General features: G+C 45.4%; 13 non-coding genes and 1 pseudogene across 13 annotated transcripts; all 14 read left to right on the top strand.

The window, feature by feature from the left end:
* The first annotated feature begins 581 nt into the window (after window positions 1-581).
* LOC141186419 (U2 spliceosomal RNA) lies at window positions 582-772 on the top strand. Its single transcript, XR_012260699.1, has one exon. It is a non-coding gene; the product is annotated as a U2 spliceosomal RNA (small nuclear RNA).
* A 1,118-nt stretch (window positions 773-1,890) lies between these two features.
* LOC141186418 (U2 spliceosomal RNA) lies at window positions 1,891-2,081 on the top strand. The gene has a single exon (XR_012260698.1). It is a non-coding gene; the product is annotated as a U2 spliceosomal RNA (small nuclear RNA).
* Window positions 2,082-3,201: 1,120 nt separating this feature from the next.
* LOC141184166 (U2 spliceosomal RNA) lies at window positions 3,202-3,392 on the top strand. Its single transcript, XR_012258947.1, has one exon. It is a non-coding gene; the product is annotated as a U2 spliceosomal RNA (small nuclear RNA).
* Window positions 3,393-4,512: 1,120 nt separating this feature from the next.
* LOC141186024 (U2 spliceosomal RNA) lies at window positions 4,513-4,663 on the top strand (annotated as a pseudogene).
* Window positions 4,664-5,187: 524 nt separating this feature from the next.
* LOC141185629 (U2 spliceosomal RNA) lies at window positions 5,188-5,369 on the top strand. Its single transcript, XR_012260272.1, has one exon. It is a non-coding gene; the product is annotated as a U2 spliceosomal RNA (small nuclear RNA).
* Window positions 5,370-6,488: 1,119 nt separating this feature from the next.
* On the top strand, window positions 6,489-6,679 carry LOC141186417 (U2 spliceosomal RNA). Its single transcript, XR_012260697.1, has one exon. It is a non-coding gene; the product is annotated as a U2 spliceosomal RNA (small nuclear RNA).
* Window positions 6,680-7,800: 1,121 nt separating this feature from the next.
* On the top strand, window positions 7,801-7,991 carry LOC141184802 (U2 spliceosomal RNA). Its single transcript, XR_012259523.1, has one exon. It is a non-coding gene; the product is annotated as a U2 spliceosomal RNA (small nuclear RNA).
* Window positions 7,992-9,110: 1,119 nt separating this feature from the next.
* Window positions 9,111-9,301, top strand: LOC141186416 (U2 spliceosomal RNA). Its single transcript, XR_012260696.1, has one exon. It is a non-coding gene; the product is annotated as a U2 spliceosomal RNA (small nuclear RNA).
* A 1,119-nt stretch (window positions 9,302-10,420) lies between these two features.
* LOC141186414 (U2 spliceosomal RNA) lies at window positions 10,421-10,611 on the top strand. Its single transcript, XR_012260695.1, has one exon. It is a non-coding gene; the product is annotated as a U2 spliceosomal RNA (small nuclear RNA).
* Window positions 10,612-11,730: 1,119 nt separating this feature from the next.
* LOC141186413 (U2 spliceosomal RNA) lies at window positions 11,731-11,921 on the top strand. Its single transcript, XR_012260694.1, has one exon. It is a non-coding gene; the product is annotated as a U2 spliceosomal RNA (small nuclear RNA).
* A 1,119-nt stretch (window positions 11,922-13,040) lies between these two features.
* Window positions 13,041-13,231, top strand: LOC141186412 (U2 spliceosomal RNA). The gene has a single exon (XR_012260693.1). It is a non-coding gene; the product is annotated as a U2 spliceosomal RNA (small nuclear RNA).
* A 1,119-nt stretch (window positions 13,232-14,350) lies between these two features.
* LOC141186411 (U2 spliceosomal RNA) lies at window positions 14,351-14,541 on the top strand. Its single transcript, XR_012260692.1, has one exon. It is a non-coding gene; the product is annotated as a U2 spliceosomal RNA (small nuclear RNA).
* Window positions 14,542-15,660: 1,119 nt separating this feature from the next.
* LOC141186410 (U2 spliceosomal RNA) lies at window positions 15,661-15,851 on the top strand. Its single transcript, XR_012260691.1, has one exon. It is a non-coding gene; the product is annotated as a U2 spliceosomal RNA (small nuclear RNA).
* A 1,120-nt stretch (window positions 15,852-16,971) lies between these two features.
* Window positions 16,972-17,162, top strand: LOC141186408 (U2 spliceosomal RNA). Its single transcript, XR_012260689.1, has one exon. It is a non-coding gene; the product is annotated as a U2 spliceosomal RNA (small nuclear RNA).
* The last annotated feature ends 634 nt before the right edge of the window (window positions 17,163-17,796 follow it).

Raw genomic sequence — 17,796 nt, 5'->3', positions numbered from 1 at the left:
GCCTGCAGACTATAAAAGAGAAACCAACCCAAAAAGTTTGGTTGATTAGTCTGTGGCATTCTTTTAAACTGTTGCTTATGGCGGTCTCTGTGAGCTTCTCAGTGACATTCAGCCATCCGGTATCCCGCCTGCAGTAGACGGAATGTGGCAATGGAACGCTGGCTGCGCGTGTCATAATAGGCTCTGAGCCTTTATATACCTGCGCACAGCAGCAGCCACCTTCAGTCTGCTGCTGGACAGCCAGCAGCAGCAGCAGCAGGAGAGGTAATTAATCAGCAACCCTCCTGCTAAGGGTAAACAGCTGCTCGTTCCACCCCCCCCGCCTTAATTGGTTCTCCTCCCTTCCAACGGTGTTGAGGCGGGTGGGAACAGCCGGGGGTTGAGGGTACTGTGCTAAAAGAGGTGGAGTTATGCAGATCTAAAACGCGTGGATTGCAGCAGCAGCAAGCCGAAAAGTGCAGGCATGTGAGGGATCTAGAGGTTGACAGCATGTCTTCTTAACGGGAGTCCAGGTGGCCATCTCCACAAATGGACTTTTCAGAATCCTTGGGTGGCACCGTAGTCGGAAACCAATTCTGGTTATCGCTTCTCGGCCTTTTGGCTAAGATCAAGTGTAGTATCTGTTCTTATCAGTTTAATATCTGATACGTCCCCTATCTGGGGACCATATATTAAATGGATTTTTAGAACAGGGAGATGGAAAAAGAGCTTGCTCTGTCCACTCCACGCATTGACCTGGTATTGCAGTATCTCCAGGACCGGTGCACCCCTTCTTTAATGCAGTTTCTAAAATCAGAAAGAATTGAATTCAATGCTTTTTGTTCATTTTGCTTGTTTGTCGGATTTTGGGATGGACTCTTTGGCTTTGCTTTTCTTCTCCTCATTGGATTTTTCATGTTAAAAGTTGCAGAAGCCAGATGACAAGCTCATTTTGGTTCAACTTCAGCAACTGTGCATTGCATTGCCATGTAATGTAATGTAATGCAATGCTATCTATCTAGCTCTCCCTCTATACTTCCTTTTGGATAAACAGACATATTAGGCAAGCATTTTGGAGCTTTCACCTAAATAACTACAGGTGGTGAGATAAGCTGCACAATATAATTGACCTTTCAGTATATTGTTGCACACACACCATCTATTTAGCAAATGCCCTTGTTATCAACAGCAGCCTTTTAAACTCACCTGAGCTAACAGGTATGTGAGCTGGTTACTCTGCTGCGCTTAAAATTTCTTTTTTGGTTTGCTACAATGCCTTTTCTGAAACGTTGTCTCCCTCTGCTGGAACACTGACTTCTTTCATTTAATGCCTGCAGACTATAAAAGAGAAACCAACCCAAAAAGTTTGGTTGATTAGTCTGTGGCATTCTTTTAAACTGTTGCTTATGGCGGTCTCTGTGAGCTTCTCAGTGACATTCAGCCATCCAGGTATCCCGCCTGCAGTAGACGGAATGTGGCAATGGAACGCTGGCTGCGCTTGTCATAATAGGCTCTGAGCCTTTATATACCTGCGCACAGCAGCAGCCACCTTCAGTCTGCTGCTGGACAGCCAGCAGCAGCAGCAGCAGGAGAGGTAATTAATCAGCAACCCTCCTGCTAAGGGTAGACAGCTGCTCGTTCCACCCCCCCCGCCTTAATTGGTTCTCCTCCCTTCCAACGGTGTTGAGGCGGGTGGGAACAGCCGGGGGTTGAGGGTACTGTGCTAAAAGAGGTGGAGTTATGCAGATCTAAAACGCGTGGATTGCAGCAGCAGCAAGCCGAAAAGTGCAGGCATGTGAGGGATCTAGAGGTTGACAGCATGTCTTCTTAACGGGAGTCCAGGTGGCCATCTCCACAAATGGACTTTTCAGAATCCTTGGGTGGCACCGTAGTCGGAAACCAATTCTGGTTATCGCTTCTCGGCCTTTTGGCTAAGATCAAGTGTAGTATCTGTTCTTATCAGTTTAATATCTGATACGTCCCCTATCTGGGGACCATATATTAAATGGATTTTTAGAACAGGGAGATGGAAAAAGAGCTTGCTCTGTCCACTCCACGCATTGACCTGGTATTGCAGTATCTCCAGGACCGGTGCACCCCTTCTTTAATGCAGTTTCTAAAATCAGAAAGAATTGAATTCAATGCTTTTTGTTCATTTTGCTTGTTTGTCGGATTTTGGGATGGACTCTTTGGCTTTGCTTTTCTTCTCCTCATTGGATTTTTCATGTTAAAAGTTGCAGAAGCCAGATGACAAGCTCATTTTGGTTCAACTTCAGCAACTGTGCATTGCATTGCCATGTAATGTAATGTAATGCAATGCTATCTATCTAGCTCTCCCTCTATACTTCCTTTTGGATAAACAGACATATTAGGCAAGCATTTTGGAGCTTTCACCTAAATAACTACAGGTGGTGAGATAAGCTGCACAATATAATTGACCTTTCAGTATATTGTTGCACACACACCATCTATTTAGCAAATGCCCTTGTTATCAACAGCAGCCTTTTAAACTCACCTGAGCTAACAGGTATGTGAGCTGGTTACTCTGCTGCGCTTAAAATTTCTTTTTTGGTTTGCTACAATGCCTTTTCTGAAACGTTGTCTCCCTCTGCTGGAACACTGACTTCTTTCATTTAATGCCTGCAGACTATAAAAGAGAAACCAACCCAAAAAGTTTGGTTGATTAGTCTGTGGCATTCTTTTAAACTGTTGCTTATGGCGGTCTCTGTGAGCTTCTCAGTGACATTCAGCCATCCAGGTATCCCGCCTGCAGTAGACGGAATGTGGCAATGGAACGCTGGCTGCGCGTGTCATAATAGGCTCTGAGCCTTTATATACCTGCGCACAGCAGCAGCCACCTTCAGTCTGCTGCTGGACAGCCAGCAGCAGCAGCAGCAGGAGAGGTAATTAATCAGCAACCCTCCTGCTAAGGGTAGACAGCTGCTCGTTCCACCCCCCCCCCGCCTTAATTGGTTCTCCTCCCTTCCAACGGTGTTGAGGCGGGTGGGAACAGCCGGGGGTTGAGGGTACTGTGCTAAAAGAGGTGGAGTTATGCAGATCTAAAACGCGTGGATTGCAGCAGCAGCAAGCCGAAAAGTGCAGGCATGTGAGGGATCTAGAGGTTGACAGCATGTCTTCTTAACGGGAGTCCAGGTGGCCATCTCCACAAATGGACTTTTCAGAATCCTTGGGTGGCACCGTAGTCGGAAACCAATTCTGGTTATCGCTTCTCAGCCTTTTGGCTAAGATCAAGTGTAGTATCTGTTCTTATCAGTTTAATATCTGATACGTCCCCTATCTGGGGACCATATATTAAATGGATTTTTAGAACAGGGAGATGGAAAAAGAGCTTGCTCTGTCCACTCCACGCATTGACCTGGTATTGCAGTATCTCCAGGACCGGTGCACCCCTTCTTTAATGCAGTTTCTAAAATCAGAAAGAATTGAATTCAATGCTTTTTGTTCATTTTGCTTGTTTGTCGGATTTTGGGATGGACTCTTTGGCTTTGCTTTTCTTCTCCTCATTGGATTTTTCATGTTAAAAGTTGCAGAAGCCAGATGACAAGCTCATTTTGGTTCAACTTCAGCAACTGTGCATTGCATTGCCATGTAATGTAATGTAATGCAATGCTATCTATCTAGCTCTCCCTCTATACTTCCTTTTGGATAAACAGACATATTAGGCAAGCATTTTGGAGCTTTCACCTAAATAACTACAGGTGGTGAGATAAGCTGCACAATATAATTGACCTTTCAGTATATTGTTGCACACACACCATCTATTTAGCAAATGCCCTTGTTATCAACAGCAGCCTTTTAAACTCACCTGAGCTAACAGGTATGTGAGCTGGTTACTCTGCTGCGCTTAAAATTTCTTTTTTGGTTTGCTACAATGCCTTTTGTGAAACGTTGTCTCCCTCTGCTGGAACACTGACTTCTTTCATTTAATGCCTGCAGACTATAAAAGAGAAACCAACCCAAAAAGTTTAGTTGATTAGTCTGTGGCATTCTTTTAAACTGTTGCTTATGGCGGTCTCTGTGAGCTTCTCAGTGACATTCAGCCATCCAGGTATCCCGCCTGCAGTAGACGGAATGTGGCAATGGAACGCTGGCTGCGCGTGTCATAATAGGCTCTGAGCCTTTATATACCTGCGCACAGCAGCAGCCACCTTCAGTCTGCTGCTGGACAGCCAGCAGCAGCAGCAGGAGAGGTAATTAATCAGCAACCCTCCTGCTAAGGGTAGACAGCTGCTCGTTCCACCCCGCCCCCCCCGCCTTAATTGGTTCTCCTCCCTTCCAACGGTGTTGAGGCGGGTGGGAACAGCCGGGGGTTGAGGGTACTGTGCTAAAAGAGGTGGAGTTATGCAGATCTAAAACGCGTGGATTGCAGCAGCAGCAAGCCGAAAAGTGCAGGCATGTGAGGGATCTAGAGGTTGACAGCATGTCTTCTTAACGGGAGTCCAGGTGGCCATCTCCACAAATGGACTTTTCAGAATCCTTGGGTGGCACCGTAGTCGGAAACCAATTCTGGTTATCGCTTCTCGGCCTTTTGGCTAAGATCAAGTGTAGTATCTGTTCGGCCTTTTGGCTAAGATCAAGTGTAGTATCTTTTGAAAAGGCAGTTTTGTCCTTGGGCTGCCCTAGTAAATTGATGCATATTACACACTGGTTTGGTGCACTTGTTAGTACGCCAGGTGGCTCATAGAGCTATCTGATGGAAAACATGGCCCTCCAGGATCGAAGTCACTAGGCTGGGTAAGTGTGAGGGCTTTGGAGCAATGTGCCCCAGGAGTAGGCGCCCTGGTGGGAGTCCAAGCTTACTGGGACTGGGAACCCCAGAAAGACTTGGCTTCGTAGCACGCCGCACCTTTGCCAATCATACTTTCTGAGCAACCCCCCCTATTCCTGGCCTCCGGGCTAGGAAGGGGAATTTTTATAAACCCGGTCGGAGGTCCGGTCAGCTTTGGGCTGAGAAACCAACACAGGCTCCAGCTCCACTAGGGTGGCAGCCTAGATGGAAGCTGGGAGCACGAAAACGGCTCTTCTCCGGCTTCGGCTAGGGAGAGCATCGGAGATCCCTGACCCTCGCTGTGGCCTTCTGGCTCGGAGGGATGGGGATGGTTTATTGGGGACCCTCTCCTCCGGGAAGGGTCCACATGAATCCTCGCCTCGTGCGCTGTTTTGGTGTGACTTCGGTCACATTTTTCAGTGCCTTGGATGCAGCTTCAATCAAAAAATCTGTTCTTATCAGTTTAATATCTGATACGTCCCCTATCTGGGGACCATATATTAAATGGATTTTTAGAACAGGGAGATGGAAAAAGAGCTTGCTCTGTCCACTCCACGCATTGACCTGGTATTGCAGTATCTCCAGGACCGGTGCACCCCTTCTTTAATGCAGTTTCTAAAATCAGAAAGAATTGAATTCAATGCTTTTTGTTCATTTTGCTTGTTTGTCGGATTTTGGGATGGACTCTTTGGCTTTGCTTTTCTTCTCCTCATTGGATTTTTCATGTTAAAAGTTGCAGAAGCCAGATGACAAGCTCATTTTGGTTCAACTTCAGCAACTGTGCATTGCATTGCCATGTAATGTAATGCAATGCAATGCTATCTATCTAGCTCTCCCTCTATACTTCCTTTTGGATAAACAGACATATTAGGCAAGCATTTTGGAGCTTTCACCTAAATAACTACAGGTGGTGAGATAAGCTGCACAATATAATTGACCTTTCAGTATATTGTTGCACACACACCATCTATTTAGCAAATGCCCTTGTTATCAACAGCAGCCTTTTAAACTCACCTGAGCTAACAGGTATGTGAGCTGGTTACTCTGCTGCGCTTAAAATTTCTTTTTTGGTTTGCTACAATGCCTTTTCTGAAACGTTGTCTCCCTCTGCTGGAACACTGACTTCTTTCATTTAATGCCTGCAGACTATAAAAGAGAAACCAACCCAAAAAGTTTGGTTGATTAGTCTGTGGCATTCTTTTAAACTGTTGCTTATGGCGGTCTCTGTGAGCTTCTCAGTGACATTCAGCCATCCAGGTATCCCGCCTGCAGTAGACGGAATGTGGCAATGGAACGCTGGCTGCGCGTGTCATAATAGGCTCTGAGCCTTTATATACCTGCGCACAGCAGCAGCCACCTTCAGTCTGCTGCTGGACAGCCAGCAGCAGCAGCAGCAGGAGAGGTAATTAATCAGCAACCCTCCTGCTAAGGGTAGACAGCTGCTCGTTCCACCCCCCCCCGCCTTAATTGGTTCTCCTCCCTTCCAACGGTGTTGAGGCGGGTGGGAACAGCCGGGGGTTGAGGGTACTGTGCTAAAAGAGGTGGAGTTATGCAGATCTAAAACGCGTGGATTGCAGCAGCAGCAAGCCGAAAAGTGCAGGCATGTGAGGGATCTAGAGGTTGACAGCATGTCTTCTTAACGGGAGTCCAGGTGGCCATCTCCACAAATGGACTTTTCAGAATCCTTGGGTGGCACCGTAGTCGGAAACCAATTCTGGTTATCGCTTCTCGGCCTTTTGGCTAAGATCAAGTGTAGTATCTGTTCTTATCAGTTTAATATCTGATACGTCCCCTATCTGGGGACCATATATTAAATGGATTTTTAGAACAGGGAGATGGAAAAAGAGCTTGCTCTGTCCACTCCACGCATTGACCTGGTATTGCAGTATCTCCAGGACCGGTGCACCCCTTCTTTAATGCAGTTTCTAAAATCAGAAAGAATTGAATTCAATGCTTTTTGTTCATTTTGCTTGTTTGTCGGATTTTGGGATGGACTCTTTGGCTTTGCTTTTCTTCTCCTCATTGGATTTTTCATGTTAAAAGTTGCAGAAGCCAGATGACAAGCTCATTTTGGTTCAACTTCAGCAACTGTGCATTGCATTGCCATGTAATGTAATGTAATGCAATGCTATCTATCTAGCTCTCCCTCTATACTTCCTTTTGGATAAACAGACATATTAGGCAAGCATTTTGGAGCTTTCACCTAAATAACTACAGGTGGTGAGATAAGCTGCACAATATAATTGACCTTTCAGTATATTGTTGCACACACACCATCTATTTAGCAAATGCCCTTGTTATCAACAGCAGCCTTTTAAACTCACCTGAGCTAACAGGTATGTGAGCTGGTTACTCTGCTGCGCTTAAAATTTCTTGTTTGGTTTGCTACAATGCCTTTTCTGAAACGTTGTCTCCCTCTGCTGGAACACTGACTTCTTTCATTTAATGCCTGCAGACTATGAAAGAGAAACCAACCCAAAAAGTTTGGTTGATTAGTCTGTGGCATTCTTTTAAACTGTTGCTTATGGCGGTCTCTGTGAGCTTCTCAGTGACATTCAGCCATCCAGGTATCCCGCCTGCAGTAGACAGAATGTGGCAATGGAACGCTGGCTGCGCGTGTCATAATAGGCTCTGAGCCTTTATATACCTGCGCACAGCAGCAGCCACCTTCAGTCTGCTGCTGGACATCCAGCAGCAGCAGCAGCAGGAGAGGTAATTAATCAGCAACCCTCCTGCTAAGGGTAGACAGCTGCTCGTTCCACCCCCCCCCCCGCCTTAATTGGTTCTCCTCCCTTCCAACGGTGTTGAGGCGGGTGGGAACAGCCGGGGGTTGAGGGTACTGTGCTAAAAGAGGTGGAGTTATGCAGATCTAAAACGCGTGGATTGCAGCAGCAGCAAGCCGAAAAGTGCAGGCATGTGAGGGATCTAGAGGTTGACACCATGTCTTCTTAACGGGAGTCCAGGTGGCCATCTCCACAAATGGACTTTTCAGAATCCTTGGGTGGCACCGTAGTCGGAAACCAATTCTGGTTATCGCTTCTCGGCCTTTTGGCTAAGATCAAGTGTAGTATCTGTTCTTATCAGTTTAATATCTGATACGTCCCCTATCTGGGGACCATATATTAAATGGATTTTTAGAACAGGGAGATGGAAAAAAAGCTTGCTCTGTCCACTCCACGCATTGACCTGGTATTGCAGTATCTCCAGGACCGGTGCACCCCTTCTTTAATGCAGTTTCTAAAATCAGAAAGAATTGAATTCAATGCTTTTTGTTCATTTTGCTTGTTTGTCGGATTTTGGGATGGACTCTTTGGCTTTGCTTTTCTTCTCCTCATTGGATTTTTCATGTTAAAAGTTGCAGAAGCCAGATGACAAGCTCATTTTGGTTCAACTTCAGCAACTGTGCATTGCATTGCCATGTAATGTAATGTAATGCAATGCTATCTATCTAGCTCTCCCTCTATACTTCCTTTTGGATAAACAGACATATTAGGCAAGCATTTTGGAGCTTTCACCTAAATAACTACAGGTGGTGAGATAAGCTGCACAATATAATTGACCTTTCAGTATATTGTTGCACACACACCATCTATTTAGCAAATGCCCTTGTTATCAACAGCAGCCTTTTAAACTCACCTGAGCTAACAGGTATGTGAGCTGGTTACTCTGCTGCGCTTAAAATTTCTTTTTTGGTTTGCTACAATGCCTTTTCTGAAATGTTGTCTCCCTCTGCTGGAACACTGACTTCTTTCATTTAATGCCTGCAGACTATAAAAGAGAAACCAACCCAAAAAGTTTGGTTGATTAGTCTGTGGCATTCTTTTAAACTGTTGCTTATGGCGGTCTCTGTGAGCTTCTCAGTGACATTCAGCCATCCAGGTATCCCGCCTGCAGTAGACGGAATGTGGCAATGGAACGCTGGCTGCGCGTGTCATAATAGGCTCTGAGCCTTTATATACCTGCGCACAGCAGCAGCCACCTTCAGTCTGCTGCTGGACAGCCAGCAGCAGCAGCAGCAGGAGAGGTAATTAATCAGCAACCCTCCTGCTAAGGGTAGACAGCTGCTCGTTCCACCCCCCCCCGCCTTAATTGGTTCTCCTCCCTTCCAACGGTGTTGAGGCGGGTGGGAACAGCCGGGGGTTGAGGGTACTGTGCTAAAAGAGGTGGAGTTATGCAGATCTAAAACGCGTGGATTGCAGCAGCAGCAAGCCGAAAAGTGCAGGCATGTGAGGGATCTAGAGGTTGACAGCATGTCTTCTTAACGGGAGTCCAGGTGGCCATCTCCACAAATGGACTTTTCAGAATCCTTGGGTGGCACCGTAGTCGGAAACCAATTCTGGTTATCGCTTCTCGGCCTTTTGGCTAAGATCAAGTGTAGTATCTGTTCTTATCAGTTTAATATCTGATACGTCCCCTATCTGGGGACCATATATTAAATGGATTTTTAGAACAGGGAGATGGAAAAAGAGCTTGCTCTGTCCACTCCACGCATTGACCTGGTATTGCAGTATCTCCAGGACCGGTGCACCCCTTCTTTAATGCAGTTTCTAAAATCAGAAAGAATTGAATTCAATGCTTTTTGTTCATTTTGCTTGTTTGTCGGATTTTGGGATGGACTCTTTGGCTTTGCTTTTCTTCTCCTCATTGGATTTTTCATGTTAAAAGTTGCAGAAGCCAGATGACAAGCTCATTTTGGTTCAACTTCAGCAACTGTGCATTGCATTGCCATGTAATGTAATGTAATGCAATGCTATCTATCTAGCTCTCCCTCTATACTTCCTTTTGGATAAACAGACATATTAGGCAAGCATTTTGGAGCTTTCACCTAAATAACTACAGGTGGTGAGATAAGCTGCACAATATAATTGACCTTTCAGTATATTGTTGCACACACACCATCTATTTAGCAAATGCCCTTGTTATCAACAGCAGCCTTTTAAACTCACCTGAGCTAACAGGTATGTGAGCTGGTTACTCTGCTGCGCTTAAAATTTCTTGTTTGGTTTGCTACAATGCCTTTTCTGAAACGTTGTCTCCCTCTGCTGGAACACTGACTTCTTTCATTTAATGCCTGCAGACTATGAAAGAGAAACCAACCCAAAAAGTTTGGTTGATTAGTCTGTGGCATTCTTTTAAACTGTTGCTTATGGCGGTCTCTGTGAGCTTCTCAGTGACATTCAGCCATCCAGGTATCCCGCCTGCAGTAGACAGAATGTGGCAATGGAACGCTGGCTGCGCGTGTCATAATAGGCTCTGAGCCTTTATATACCTGCGCACAGCAGCAGCCACCTTCAGTCTGCTGCTGGACAGCCAGCAGCAGCAGCAGCAGGAGAGGTAATTAATCAGCAACCCTCCTGCTAAGGGTAGACAGCTGCTCGTTCCACCCCCCCCCGCCTTAATTGGTTCTCCTCCCTTCCAACGGTGTTGAGGCGGGTGGGAACAGCCGGGGGTTGAGGGTACTGTGCTAAAAGAGGTGGAGTTATGCAGATCTAAAACGCGTGGATTGCAGCAGCAGCAAGCCGAAAAGTGCAGGCATGTGAGGGATCTAGAGGTTGACAGCATGTCTTCTTAACGGGAGTCCAGGTGGCCATCTCCACAAATGGACTTTTCAGAATCCTTGGGTGGCACCGTAGTCGGAAACCAATTCTGGTTATCGCTTCTCGGCCTTTTGGCTAAGATCAAGTGTAGTATCTGTTCTTATCAGTTTAATATCTGATACGTCCCCTATCTGGGGACCATATATTAAATGGATTTTTAGAACAGGGAGATGGAAAAAGAGCTTGCTCTGTCCACTCCACGCATTGACCTGGTATTGCAGTATCTCCAGGACCGGTGCACCCCTTCTTTAATGCAGTTTCTAAAATCAGAAAGAATTGAATTCAATGCTTTTTGTTCATTTTGCTTGTTTGTCGGATTTTGGGATGGACTCTTTGGCTTTGCTTTTCTTCTCCTCATTGGATTTTTCATGTTAAAAGTTGCAGAAGCCAGATGACAAGCTCATTTTGGTTCAACTTCAGCAACTGTGCATTGCATTGCCATGTAATGTAATGTAATGCAATGCTATCTATCTAGCTCTCCCTCTATACTTCCTTTTGGATAAACAGACATATTAGGCAAGCATTTTGGAGCTTTCACCTAAATAACTACAGGTGGTGAGATAAGCTGCACAATATAATTGACCTTTCAGTATATTGTTGCACACACACCATCTATTTAGCAAATGCCCTTGTTATCAACAGCAGCCTTTTAAACTCACCTGAGCTAACAGGTATGTGAGCTGGTTACTCTGCTGCGCTTAAAATTTCTTTTTTGGTTTGCTACAATGCCTTTTCTGAAATGTTGTCTCCCTCTGCTGGAACACTGACTTCTTTCATTTAATGCCTGCAGACTATAAAAGAGAAACCAACCCAAAAAGTTTGGTTGATTAGTCTGTGGCATTCTTTTAAACTGTTGCTTATGTCGGTCTCTGTGAGCTTCTCAGTGACATTCAGCCATCCAGGTATCCCGCCTGCAGTAGACGGAATGTGGCAATGGAACGCTGGCTGCGCGTGTCATAATAGGCTCTGAGCCTTTATATACCTGCGCACAGCAGCAGCCACCTTCAGTCTGCTGCTGGACAGCCAGCAGCAGCAGCAGCAGGAGAGGTAATTAATCAGCAACCCTCCTGCTAAGGGTAGACAGCTGCTCGTTCCACCCCCCCCCGCCTTAATTGGTTCTCCTCCCTTCCAACGGTGTTGAGGCGGGTGGGAACAGCCGGGGGTTGAGGGTACTGTGCTAAAAGAGGTGGAGTTATGCAGATCTAAAACGCGTGGATTGCAGCAGCAGCAAGCCGAAAAGTGCAGGCATGTGAGGGATCTAGAGGTTGACAGCATGTCTTCTTAACGGGAGTCCAGGTGGCCATCTCCACAAATGGACTTTTCAGAATCCTTGGGTGGCACCGTAGTCGGAAACCAATTCTGGTTATCGCTTCTCGGCCTTTTGGCTAAGATCAAGTGTAGTATCTGTTCTTATCAGTTTAATATCTGATACGTCCCCTATCTGGGGACCATATATTAAATGGATTTTTAGAACAGGGAGATGGAAAAAGAGCTTGCTCTGTCCACTCCACGCATTGACCTGGTATTGCAGTATCTCCAGGACCGGTGCACCCCTTCTTTAATGCAGTTTCTAAAATCAGAAAGAATTGAATTCAATGCTTTTTGTTCATTTTGCTTGTTTGTCGGATTTTGGGATGGACTCTTTGGCTTTGCTTTTCTTCTCCTCATTGGATTTTTCATGTTAAAAGTTGCAGAAGCCAGATGACAAGCTCATTTTGGTTCAACTTCAGCAACTGTGCATTGCATTGCCATGTAATGTAATGTAATGCAATGCTATCTATCTAGCTCTCCCTCTATACTTCCTTTTGGATAAACAGACATATTAGGCAAGCATTTTGGAGCTTTCACCTAAATAACTACAGGTGGTGAGATAAGCTGCACAATATAATTGACCTTTCAGTATATTGTTGCACACACACCATCTATTTAGCAAATGCCCTTGTTATCAACAGCAGCCTTTTAAACTCACCTGAGCTAACAGGTATGTGAGCTGGTTACTCTGCTGCGCTTAAAATTTCTTGTTTGGTTTGCTACAATGCCTTTTCTGAAACGTTGTCTCCCTCTGCTGGAACACTGACTTCTTTCATTTAATGCCTGCAGACTATGAAAGAGAAACCAACCCAAAAAGTTTGGTTGATTAGTCTGTGGCATTCTTTTAAACTGTTGCTTATGGCGGTCTCTGTGAGCTTCTCAGTGACATTCAGCCATCCAGGTATCCCGCCTGCAGTAGACAGAATGTGGCAATGGAACGCTGGCTGCGCGTGTCATAATAGGCTCTGAGCCTTTATATACCTGCGCACAGCAGCAGCCACCTTCAGTCTGCTGCTGGACAGCCAGCAGCAGCAGCAGCAGGAGAGGTAATTAATCAGCAACCCTCCTGCTAAGGGTAGACAGCTGCTCGTTCCACCCCCCCCCGCCTTAATTGGTTCTCCTCCCTTCCAACGGTGTTGAGGCGGGTGGGAACAGCCGGGGGTTGAGGGTACTGTGCTAAAAGAGGTGGAGTTATGCAGATCTAAAACGCGTGGATTGCAGCAGCAGCAAGCCGAAAAGTGCAGGCATGTGAGGGATCTAGAGGTTGACAGCATGTCTTCTTAACGGGAGTCCAGGTGGCCATCTCCACAAATGGACTTTTCAGAATCCTTGGGTGGCACCGTAGTCGGAAACCAATTCTGGTTATCGCTTCTCGGCCTTTTGGCTAAGATCAAGTGTAGTATCTGTTCTTATCAGTTTAATATCTGATACGTCCCCTATCTGGGGACCATATATTAAATGGATTTTTAGAACAGGGAGATGGAAAAAGAGCTTGCTCTGTCCACTCCACGCATTGACCTGGTATTGCAGTATCTCCAGGACCGGTGCACCCCTTCTTTAATGCAGTTTCTAAAATCAGAAAGAATTGAATTCAATGCTTTTTGTTCATTTTGCTTGTTTGTCGGATTTTGGGATGGACTCTTTGGCTTTGCTTTTCTTCTCCTCATTGGATTTTTCATGTTAAAAGTTGCAGAAGCCAGATGACAAGCTCATTTTGGTTCAACTTCAGCAACTGTGCATTGCATTGCCATGTAATGTAATGTAATGCAATGCTATCTATCTAGCTCTCCCTCTATACTTCCTTTTGGATAAACAGACATATTAGGCAAGCATTTTGGAGCTTTCACCTAAATAACTACAGGTGGTGAGATAAGCTGCACAATATAATTGACCTTTCAGTATATTGTTGCACACACACCATCTATTTAGCAAATGCCCTTGTTATCAACAGCAGCCTTTTAAACTCACCTGAGCTAACAGGTATGTGAGCTGGTTACTCTGCTGCGCTTAAAATTTCTTTTTTGGTTTGCTACAATGCCTTTTCTGAAACGTTGTCTCCCTCTGCTGGAACACTGACTTCTTTCATTTAATGCCTGCAGACTATAAAAGAGAAACCAACCCAAAAAGTTTGGTTGATTAGTCTGTGGCATTCTTTTAAACTGTTGCTTATGGCGGTCTCTGTGAGCTTCTCAGTGACATTCAGCCATCCAGGTATCCCGCCTGCAGTAGACGGAATGTGGCAATGGAACGCTGGCTGCGCGTGTCATAATAGGCTCTGAGCCTTTATATACCTGCACACAGCAGCAGCCACCTTCAGTCTGCTGCTGGACAGCCAGCAGCAGCAGCAGCAGGAGAGGTAATTAATCAGCAACCCTCCTGCTAAGGGTAGACAGCTGCTCGTTCCACCCCCCCCCGCCTTAATTGGTTCTCCTCCCTTCCAACGGTGTTGAGGCGGGTGGGAACAGCCGGGGGTTGAGGGTACTGTGCTAAAAGAGGTGGAGTTATGCAGATCTAAAACGCGTGGATTGCAGCAGCAGCAAGCCGAAAAGTGCAGGCATGTGAGGGATCTAGAGGTTGACAGCATGTCTTCTTAACGGGAGTCCAGGTGGCCATCTCCACAAATGGACTTTTCAGAATCCTTGGGTGGCACCGTAGTCGGAAACCAATTCTGGTTATCGCTTCTCGGCCTTTTGGCTAAGATCAAGTGTAGTATCTGTTCTTATCAGTTTAATATCTGATACGTCCCCTATCTGGGGACCATATATTAAATGGATTTTTAGAACAGGGAGATGGAAAAAGAGCTTGCTCTGTCCACTCCACGCATTGACCTGGTATTGCAGTATCTCCAGGACCGGTGCACCCCTTCTTTAATGCAGTTTCTAAAATCAGAAAGAATTGAATTCAATGCTTTTTGTTCATTTTGCTTGTTTGTCGGATTTTGGGATGGACTCTTTGGCTTTGCTTTTCTTCTCCTCATTGGATTTTTCATGTTAAAAGTTGCAGAAGCCAGATGACAAGCTCATTTTGGTTCAACTTCAGCAACTGTGCATTGCATTGCCATGTAATGTAATGTAATGCAATGCTATCTATCTAGCTCTCCCTCTATACTTCCTTTTGGATAAACAGACATATTAGGCAAGCATTTTGGAGCTTTCACCTAAATAACTACAGGTGGTGAGATAAGCTGCACAATATAATTGACCTTTCAGTATATTGTTGCACACACACCATCTATTTAGCAAATGCCCTTGTTATCAACAGCAGCCTTTTAAACTCACCTGAGCTAACAGGTATGTGAGCTGGTTACTCTGCTGCGCTTAAAATTTCTTGTTTGGTTTGCTACAATGCCTTTTCTGAAACGTTGTCTCCCTCTGCTGGAACACTGACTTCTTTCATTTAATGCCTGCAGACTATGAAAGAGAAACCAACCCAAAAAGTTTGGTTGATTATTCTGTGGCATTCTTTTAAACTGTTGCTTATGGCGGTCTCTGTGAGCTTCTCAGTGACATTCAGCCATCCAGGTATCCCGCCTGCAGTAGACAGAATGTGGCAATGGAACGCTGGCTGCGCGTGTCATAATAGGCTCTGAGCCTTTATATACCTGCGCACAGCAGCAGCCACCTTCAGTCTGCTGCTGGACAGCCAGCAGCAGCAGCAGCAGGAGAGGTAATTAATCAGCAACCCTCCTGCTAAGGGTAGACAGCTGCTCGTTCCACCCCCCCCCGCCTTAATTGGTTCTCCTCCCTTCCAACGGTGTTGAGGCGGGTGGGAACAGCCGGGGGTTGAGGGTACTGTGCTAAAAGAGGTGGAGTTATGCAGATCTAAAACGCGTGGATTGCAGCAGCAGCAAGCCGAAAAGTGCAGGCATGTGAGGGATCTAGAGGTTGACAGCATGTCTTCTTAACGGGAGTCCAGGTGGCCATCTCCACAAATGGACTTTTCAGAATCCTTGGGTGGCACCGTAGTCGGAAACCAATTCTGGTTATCGCTTCTCGGCCTTTTGGCTAAGATCAAGTGTAGTATCTGTTCTTATCAGTTTAATATCTGATACGTCCCCTATCTGGGGACCATATATTAAATGGATTTTTAGAACAGGGAGATGGAAAAAGAGCTTGCTCTGTCCACTCCACGCATTGACCTGGTATTGCAGTATCTCCAGGACCGGTGCACCCCTTCTTTAATGCAGTTTCTAAAATCAGAAAGAATTGAATTCAATGCTTTTTGTTCATTTTGCTTGTTTGTCGGATTTTGGGATGGACTCTTTGGCTTTGCTTTTCTTCTCCTCATTGGATTTTTCATGTTAAAAGTTGCAGAAGCCAGATGACAAGCTCATTTTGGTTCAACTTCAGCAACTGTGCATTGCATTGCCATGTAATGTAATGTAATGCAATGCTATCTATCTAGCTCTCCCTCTATACTTCCTTTTGGATAAACAGACATATTAGGCAAGCATTTTGGAGCTTTCACCTAAATAACTACAGGTGGTGAGATAAGCTGCACAATATAATTGACCTTTCAGTATATTGTTGCACACACACCATCTATTTAGCAAATGCCCTTGTTATCAACAGCAGCCTTTTAAACTCACCTGAGCTAACAGGTATGTGAGCTGGTTACTCTGCTGCGCTTAAAATTTCTTGTTTGGTTTGCTACAATGCCTTTTCTGAAACGTTGTCTCCCTCTGCTGGAACACTGACTTCTTTCATTTAATGCCTGCAGACTATGAAAGAGAAACCAACCCAAAAAGTTTGGTTGATTAGTCTGTGGCATTCTTTTAAACTGTTGCTTATGGCGGTCTCTGTGAGCTTCTCAGTGACATTCAGCCATCCAGGTATCCCGCCTGCAGTAGACAGAATGTGGCAATGGAACGCTGGCTGCGCGTGTCATAATAGGCTCTGAGCCTTTATATACCTGCGCACAGCAGCAGCCACCTTCAGTCTGCTGCTGGACAGCCAGCAGCAGCAGCAGCAGGAGAGGTAATTAATCAGCAACCCTCCTGCTAAGGGTAGACAGCTGCTCGTTCCACCCCCCCCCCGCCTTAATTGGTTCTCCTCCCTTCCAACGGTGTTGAGGCGGGTGGGAACAGCCGGGGGTTGAGGGTACTGTGCTAAAAGAGGTGGAGTTATGCAGATCTAAAACGCGTGGATTGCAGCAGCAGCAAGCCGAAAAGTGCAGGCATGTGAGGGATCTAGAGGTTGACAGCATGTCTTCTTAACGGGAGTCCAGGTGGCCATCTCCACAAATGGACTTTTCAGAATCCTTGGGTGGCACCGTAGTCGGAAACCAATTCTGGTTATCGCTTCTCGGCCTTTTGGCTAAGATCAAGTGTAGTATCTGTTCTTATCAGTTTAATATCTGATACGTCCCCTATCTGGGGACCATATATTAAATGGATTTTTAGAACAGGGAGATGGAAAAAGAGCTTGCTCTGTCCACTCCACGCATTGACCTGGTATTGCAGTATCTCCAGGACCGGTGCACCCCTTCTTTAATGCAGTTTCTAAAATCAGAAAGAATTGAATTCAATACTTTTTGTTCATTTTGCTTGTTTGTCGGATTTTGGGATGGACTCTTTGGCTTTGCTTTTCTTCTCCTCATTGGATTTTTCATGTTAAAAGTTGCAGAAGCCAGATGACAAGCTCATTTTGGTTCAACTTCAGCAACTGTGCATTGCATTGCCATGTAATGTAATGTAATGCAATGCTATCTATCTAGCTCTCCCTCTATACTTCCTTTTGGATAAACAGACATATTAGGCAAGCATTTTGGAGCTTTCACCTAAATAACTACAGTTGGTGAGATAAGCTGCACAATATAATTGACCTTTCAGTATATTGTTGCACACACACCATCTATTTAGCAAATGCCCTTGTTATCAACAGCAGCCTTTTAAACTCACCTGAGCTAACAGGTATGTGAGCTGGTTACTCTGCTGCGCTTAAAATTTCTTTTTTGGTTTGCTACAATGCCTTTTCTGAAATGTTGTCTCCCTCTGCTGGAACACTGACTTCTTTCATTTAATGCCTGCAGACTATAAAAGAGAAACCAACCCAAAAAGTTTGGTTGATTAGTCTGTGGCATTCTTTTAAACTGTTGCTTATGGCGGTCTCTGTGAGCTTC

Source organism: Phyllobates terribilis, unplaced genomic scaffold (assembly GCF_046119375.1).
Source record: "Phyllobates terribilis strain yellow unplaced genomic scaffold, ASM4611937v1 Scaffold_40__1_contigs__length_11209783, whole genome shotgun sequence".
NCBI classification, from domain to species: domain Eukaryota; kingdom Metazoa; phylum Chordata; class Amphibia; order Anura; family Dendrobatidae; genus Phyllobates; species Phyllobates terribilis.
Note: the sequence above shows the minus strand (reverse complement) of the source record. Positions and strands in the feature narration are given on the sequence as shown.